The sequence below is a fragment of the Saccostrea echinata genome, unplaced genomic scaffold (assembly GCF_033153115.1).
Source record: "Saccostrea echinata isolate AGI-Se365-2 ecotype Australia unplaced genomic scaffold, CSIRO_AGI_Sech_v1 ptg000032l, whole genome shotgun sequence".
In the NCBI taxonomy this organism is placed as follows: domain Eukaryota; kingdom Metazoa; phylum Mollusca; class Bivalvia; order Ostreida; family Ostreidae; genus Saccostrea; species Saccostrea echinata.
In genome coordinates this window covers 746,663-755,192 of record NW_026889781.1, presented here as the reverse complement: position 1 = coordinate 755,192, position 8,530 = coordinate 746,663, and positions in this window count along the sequence as shown.

The window sequence follows — 8,530 nt, the reverse complement described above, 5'->3', positions numbered from 1 at the left end:
TGTCAAAGCTGCAATAGCTTTCACGTTATTGAAAAACTGACAAAGACTGTATCTGGTCTCTCCGAAGAAGTTGCTAGACTAAAAAAGGAATTACATTCTCTACAGAGTAAAACCACTAGATCAGTGGATGCAACTACCCAAACAAGGGAACTAGTTACAAAGTCTAAAGCGATTGACACAAGGGACCTAAAAGATTCCAAATTACAAGGTGTTACCAGGCATACCCAGTGTGTTAGAGTGGAGACAACAGAATCTTCAACATCGCCGGAAACAACAAGTGATCAGAGAAATCAAAAAGCTTACAACAAACCCAGTAAGAAGCAACAACTGGAGTCAGACATTCCATCTGGAAAGTCTGTATTAATAATTGGCGACTCCATTCTCCAGCGAATAAGAACCCGAGGATTATTGAGACATGTTGCTGTCCGAACAAACCGAGGAGCTCGGTTGTCTGACATTAGGAGAATTCTCCAGGAAACTGACCTAACACCCTTTCGGTCAATCATCCTTTTTGGCGGGGGTAATGATGCTGCCAACCACAGAGAAATTGAGACCAGTGAATGTGATCTCACTGAAATTGTGCTTGATATCCAGAGAAGATCCCCACACACCGAAATTTTTGTATCGGAAATACTACCACGGCGAGATACCGATGTTACTCACATGAATGAAATGATAAAATTTGTCTGTGAGGAATATAGTGTTAACATGATCTCTCTCCAAAATAAATTCAAGTCATCAGATCTGTTCTGGAAGGATGGGATTCATTTATCCGACAAGGGAACATCTACTCTCCTGAAATCCTATGATGCCCACATTCCACGCAGGTGTGTTAAGGCAGTACCCAGATCAAATTTCGGCGAATTTAGACTTTTTTTCGTAAAATGTATCATTGATAAATCGGAAAAGCCATAAATAAAACATTTACTATTACTGTCTATTGTATAGACGTCACTGAGTCTTAGGCTAATAGAAGCACTCCACTACGACGTCATCACGTGACGTCTATAAATAAAAAAATTGCCTTAATGAAAAAGTGAAAAGTTCAACACAACCCCGGAGATAATTCATTTCTTTGAGTGAAAATGATTATGTAAAAACATCATTGGGTCATGAAAAGTACTGCTAGAATCCTACTCTCCCGATACAGAAAAAAAAATTCCAAAGTTTCGCATGACACCTTACCAAAATTTTTACATTTTATACATACGATCAAGGAATTGTTATTAATTCATGTTAATCACACAATTCTAGCAGCACTTTCGAAGTACTATTGAATACAAGCTTTCGATACAAACAAAAATTATGTTTCAAAGTAAGCGGCGTAGTCTTGAACTTTTGCATCTTTGCTGTTATAGAACGACAGAGGAAAGGCTAATCGGGATTTCAAAGCACTGCCTGTGTTCGTTATTAGAAAATATGATAAGAATATATCAGCGTACCTGATTCTTAATCTTTAATTCCTTATGAATCACACATAACATTCACGGTATATGCTTTAAAACTCCCATTTCATATATTTATTTACATGAATTCTCGTCACCTTTAATTTCACTCGGCAAATATTTGATCAATAGTTATGACGTCATGGGTTTGGTATTTAACCCCCGTGCTAAATAATAAGCTTTTTATACCACCCAAAAACGACAAGATTTAGTTTATATTATGTTTTGAATGATTCCATTTATTTCTTAGACCTGAAATTAAACTTTAAATATAGATATTAAGAAATCATTATTTCTAAAGTTCACGTCATACAGCTTATTATGACGTCATATTGTAAGGCAAGTAGGATATCTCTGGGTGTAGCCTTAACATACCCGCGCAGTCATTAAAACCCGTCGACTGAGTGATACACAAAATGCAACTGGTAATGTGAATATGTGTTATTATTGCGGTGAAAATGGACATTCCTCACGGAATTGTAGGCATGGGCATAAAATTGTTTGCTGGAACTGCAACTCTTCGCGTCATAAAGCAAAACACTGTTCCTATTAGGAATACGGCAAAGAGGATAATGCCGAAAAACCATTCCTCTTAAAATCAAACCCCTTTAGTGTTTTAATCAGTCTTTGTGATGAATGTGGTGAAATATCATGCAAATGCTCACAAGTATGTAATTTACAGAATACTTATCATATATCACCAAGATCGAGTCTAGATAATGATTTTATGTCCTATTCACGTTTTAACAATGACAGTGATGTAAATTGTTCTTTTAAAAATGTATCTCCTAGGAAAACTTATACATGTACATCCTTGACTACAAGTTCATCAACAAGAAATTCTAACTTATTAAATCCTGAAATCAACGAGAAATCAAACAATAAAAATTCAAATTCACACTCATTTAATTTTGGACTCGTCAAAAAAGGTCTTAGATTTGGAAATCTAAATATATGTCACATTTTGCCTAAAATTGACCAGCTTAAGCTTCTTTTATCAGGCTATCATTCTATTGATGTATTTGGTATCTGTGAAACATTTTTAAATGAACAAACGGACAACTGTGAATTAGATATCGATGGATTTGATTTTGAGAGAAGAGATAGATTAGGGAAATCGGGGGGAGGACTAATTGTATATATCTCCAATAATTTGCATTACAAACGTCGCAATGATTTTGAAAAAGGAGACATAGAAACAATATGGCTTGAAATTAGCATCCCAAATTCAAAACCAATTTTTTATTGTACCGCATATAGGCCCCCATCTGCTACCACTTGTTGGGTAGAAAGTCTTACACGGGAGATAAATTGTGCATCCCGCTGTGACGATGCTGAAATTATTTTAACGGGTGATTTTAATATTGACCTGATGAAAGACCCCCTAAGGTACTGGACCTCAGCTTTTGAAGAATATGACTTCTCACAGATAATTAATGTACCCACTGGGATAACAAATGTCTCCTCAACCCTAATTGATCATGCATATACTAACCTACCCGAGAACATATGTGAATCTGTAGTACCTCCAATTGCAGTCTCTGACCACTATCCTATTTGTTTTACGAGAAAATTACATGATTATGTGAGGAAGTATAAACACACAGAGATAACATATAGAGACTTCAAAAAGTTTAATGAAATAAACTTTCTCTCCGACTTGGAAAAGGTTAATTTCCAATCTTTAGATTCACTCTCTAATCCAAATGATACATTAAAAAAATTTTATTCACTTTTTAATACTGTACTAGACAAACATGCAAAAATAAAAACAAAAAGAGTGAAGTATGATGCAAGACCAAAATGGTTAACCCAAGAAATTCTCGAAGCACAGCACATGCGCAATAACTTCCATAAAAATAAAGATTTTGAAAACTATAGAATATGGCGAAATAAGGTAACATCACTTATCGAAAATGCAAAAATAAATTATTATAAATCAACTATAGAGCAAAACAAAAATCCACGCCAGATGTGGGACGCATTAAATAAATTAGCTTCTACTCCACAAAATTATATTCCGACCGCACTGGCAACGAATAATAATGTTACAGAGGATACACAAGAAATTGTAGAGATGTTTAATTCTCATTTGAAGGTGTAAAGAAAGAGGAGTGTGACATTAACGGCCTTTTGAATTTTGTACAATCTAAAATGGGTACAGAAATAGTTGGTATCCCGCTTATAAGTCCCGATGAAGTGCTTTACTCACTTAATAAGCTAGACGTTAGTAAATCATCAGGTGTAGATACCATTGGTCCACGTCTATTAAAACTTACTGCACAAATAATACATAAACCTGTGACCCATATAATAAATACTAGTATTACAACTGGTATTTTCCTAAGAGTTTTAAACTTGCCAAAGTTACACCAGTTTTTAAGAAGGGAAACAAACTAGATCCAAATAACTACAGACCCATTTCTATTTTACCGACACTATCAAAAATTATAGAAAAACATGTGGCAAAATATATCCGATCTCTATTTTCAAACTTTGATCTTTTAATAGAATCTCAATCAGGTTTCAGAGAACTGCACTCATGTCAAACAGCCCTAACAAAAATTACAGATGAATGGTTATATGAAATGGATCAAGGCAAGCTTGTTGGTACTGTCTTTCTTGACTTCAGTAAGGCATTTGACCTAGTAAATCATGAAATTCTTCTTAAAAAGCTACAGCGTTATAATTTTAATGAAATAACTTTACAGTGGTTTCGATCATATTTAAGTGACAGACTTCAAAGTGTCCATCTGTCTAACAAACAATCATCTTATCAGCAAGTCACAGCGGGAGTTCCACAGGGATCTATACTAGGGCCTCTTCTGTTTTTACTTTATATTAACGATCTTCCACTTAATATTAAAAATTCAAACATAGATTTGTTTGCAGATGATGCCACTCTACATGTCCCCGGCAAAGATTCCCAATCTATTGTAAATGCATTATCAATGGACATTGCTTGTATAGAAAACGGTGCTCTCAGAATCAAATGGTACTTAATGCTTCAAAAACTAAATGCATGTTAATAGGCACACATCAGAAGAGATCAAAATTCGCAGAGCATGATTTTTCTTTATACATATCAAATCAGAAGCTAGACAACGTAACACATGAGAAGATTCTTGGAGTATATTTAGATAACTCTCTACAGTACAATGTACATATCGACCATGTGTGTAAGTCCCTGTCACATAAAATTTCTACCCTCCGAAAAATTAAAAAAGTATCTTCCCACTCAAACACGCAAGCTGTTTTATAATGCATATATCATGCCTACTATTGATTACTGCCTTACAATTTGGGGCAATACATCCCGATCAAATCTTGACAGAGTCCACAAGCTTCAAAAACGTGCTGCAAGGTATATTTTAGATGCTCCCCCTGATGCACCCTCACGACCTCTTTTTGATGAACTTGATTGGCTAACTGTCTATGAACAACTTACTGTAAATAAATATGTATTACTATATAAATCCCTCTTTAATTCTTGTCCTACTTATTTAAATGACATGTTTCAATTTCAAAGTAATAACCAATACAATCTCCGATCTGAATCTAATGTTGACTTGTGTGTGCCAATTCATAAATGTAAACTTTTTGAAAATTCCTTCCAGTACTCTGGTGCCATGTTATGGAATGATTTACCTGTACATATAAAAATGTCACCAACTCTCAATGCTTTCAAGAAAAAAGTAAAACATTATGTAAAACAATGTCAGAATAATTTGTGATTCATATTTGTCTTTGTATATTTATGTATATATTTATTATATGTGTGTATGTGTATAACTATGTTAACTTTGTAATGTTTATTGACAGAAGGCCCTGGGGAAGAATAGTGCATGCACTAATCAGGTTACCTTCTTTAAATAAAGTATTATTATTATTATTATTATTATTATCTGGTGAGAAGTGAAAATTACAATGAAACACAACAACTAAGAATTTCATATAGTTCAAAGCCAGTTTTAACATTTTACTCATAATTTTCAAATATTTAAAATAACATTTCGTTTCTCCATGTGCAATTTCTAACACAACTACAAATAGATAGGCGATAATGAGTACAGAAGACGATAAAATAATCATAATATCGTATACATATTGCATATATGGGATTTTTAACTTGGACGTCTTCGGATCGTTACTCTTTGTAATGAAACAAAAATATACGAAGACAGTTAGTGGCAGTAGTATTATTGGACTTTTGCGAGAAGCGCTGACTTTTACAATCGACGACTTACTTTTACACTGGGACAATATACGGCAGCTTTTTTGCGATATAAATATTTAGCTTAATAGTTAATTAAACGATATTGATAGGGCATTTCAAAGCACATATTACGTTTTCTGGGGAGGGGAAGGATAAACACCCTGTACTAACCTCCCCCTTTCCCATTTGACCAACTACTGCCAAGTTTTCATTCTGGAATGTTTTTTTTTCTTTCTTTATTTGATTCCTTCTTAAAATGAGATTGAAAGGGTTTTCACGGATAAGGTATTTTAAGTTAATTTATTCTACCTCCCATTATCTCTTGTGTTAATTGCATACAAGTAAATCATGTAAGTGCCCATAACACCATACCTATGACCACTAGTGAGGTTTTCTAATCTAATATCAATTCCGTACCTCCGTACATAACACATGTTTAAATGTCAAAGTAAGCCGTCGAATGTAAAAGTCAGTGCTTCTCGCAAAAGTCCATTACAGACCGTCTACAAAAATTATAGACCACATGTCGAGCGACATATTACCATACCCCCCCCCCTCCCAAAAAAATATCATGTTCAAAAGCCCGACCTATGAAGTTATATTGTATATAGACATCCTTTCAAAAAAAAAAAAAACAAAACAAACAAACAAACAAACCAAAAAAAAAACAAATATGATAGACAGGCAAAATTAGCAGTTATATCCGTTAATAATAATAATACATTCAGGATACATGGCCATCCCCCCCCCCCATAATTTTGCCGATATATAGTATACTATATAAAACAAAGCTACTACATGTATATGCTTGTGCCCCGTCAATAAAAACGTCTGATGCCCCCCCCTTTTTTTTTTTGCTTGTCAAGGAATTTTGGTAGTTAATAGTGCCCCCAACTGAAAATGTATGGCTGTCCCCCCACCCCCCTCCAAACTGAAATTGCTACCTACGGGCCTGGGATCTATATAATAAATTTATGCAATGACCGAGTCACGAAAAATCAATCGTTTTTAAATTAAATTTTTATCAAGGAGATTAAAAAAAAAATGAAAACTGCTATTGAATTTATTTTTTTATACTATATATACAAGGACTAATATCACTTCACTACTTTCTTGTTTAAATGGCAGCAGTAATTGGTCGAACTATCCCAAGTATTTAATGAGTGAGAGTGAAAATCCCGAAACCCCCCTCCTCCCAATAACCCCTGTCTTTTTTTTTTTTGGGGGGGGGCGTCTTAATTTATATCAATGCTCTAATCCCCCTCTATGAATTTACACTACTACATGTATAAACATGCTTGCTAATCTTGGTTGCCCTCTCTCCCTTGGGCCTGTTACATTTAAGCGGAGTAACTCAAAATAGAAAGAGGTATAGCAAGTAGCCTCCCTTTGACATTTTTTTTCATGTGTTGGCTAGGTCACAGCATGCATGCGATACTGAATTTACTTAAAACCTTAAAGAGTTGTCACTGCCATGGTAGTAAGTTATTCGTTTAAATACAATATAGGACATTTTTCTTATAGAGGTCCATCACAAAAATTACAAGCGATCTGTAAAATCAATCTATTGTTTGTTTGATTTGTCAACTCGAATTTTCTAGGTTCAGTACTTCGTAACATAATTCATGTTAAGAAGTCTCGGATTAGTAAAGGTTTTCACTAATAAATATTAATTAATCTTTTGTCTTAAAATGCCACTGGCGATTTCTGAAACGCATGTTGGGTATGGGTATGGGTTATAATACATGTATAGTTATAATAGACTCTATTACGTAACATTAATCATTTGTATGCTGTCGATGCAGACTTCAAGACATTAATGTTTTGTAAGGTGGCAAAAAAATCATTATAAATACGTCTTGGTAGTTGACTCCGATGTAAATTGTTTAATATTCTAGGCTATTCCGACACGGCCACTAACGAGAAAATAAAGATGTAGCCTACATGTTTCTCGGGTGATCTCCCTTTGATTACATAGTGACCATGGTGACGAGGAGACGGGAGTTGGAAAACGAATTCAAAGCATAAATAAATAGGCTGTCAGAGGAAAAGAGAACACATTATTATTTTTTTCTTAACATTTCAGCATAATGATAAGTTATAGATCAACTTCTTGAAGGAAAAGTCTTGGGTCAGGACTGAGGCATGTAGTACACAAAATGTCGACATTATTGCATCTACATGCAGTCATGCTTAGCGAGAATTTTTCGTACTTTTATGCACCAAAACACAAAATAACTTATAATAAATATAACATTCGCATTTCGAAACTTTTTAATATTTACAAAAACAATATAGAATCTTTTTCTTTTCTATTAATGTAGGGTAATCCCCGCTATTTTCACTGTGTGAGTCGGTGCTAAGGTATTGAATCGAACGAAAAGTATTAATTTCGATGTGGCCACACCCATCGAACAAAATAAAAATATACTTTATTTATTCATATTTTAATCCTCTTTTCAATGGTATAAATCTTATTTTGTTCGAAGGGTGTGACCACAGCAAAAAATTGAACCAAAGACGAAAAAAATGCTTTATTTTGATAAAAATTAGCAAAGTGCACGTGTTTAGACGTTTTCTGTATAAATATGACGTCATCAAATATAAAAATTGGCATAAACTTTTTAAGTTTGATACCCAAGGATAATGTTTCTATTGTTAATTTTCTTCTTCCCCTCAGTTTAATTTTCCTGAAAAAATAGGCCGATTTAGCCCCTTCGTGGATTTAGCTCTTTAAGATCATGATTAAATCTTATAAAAAAAAACCTGTCACATTTTCATTAAAGGGCATAATATATGTTATAGGAATAGATTTTTTGTGAGAAATATTTGATACTGCGTTGTTAAGAGGAGAATGGTTTGTAAAGGG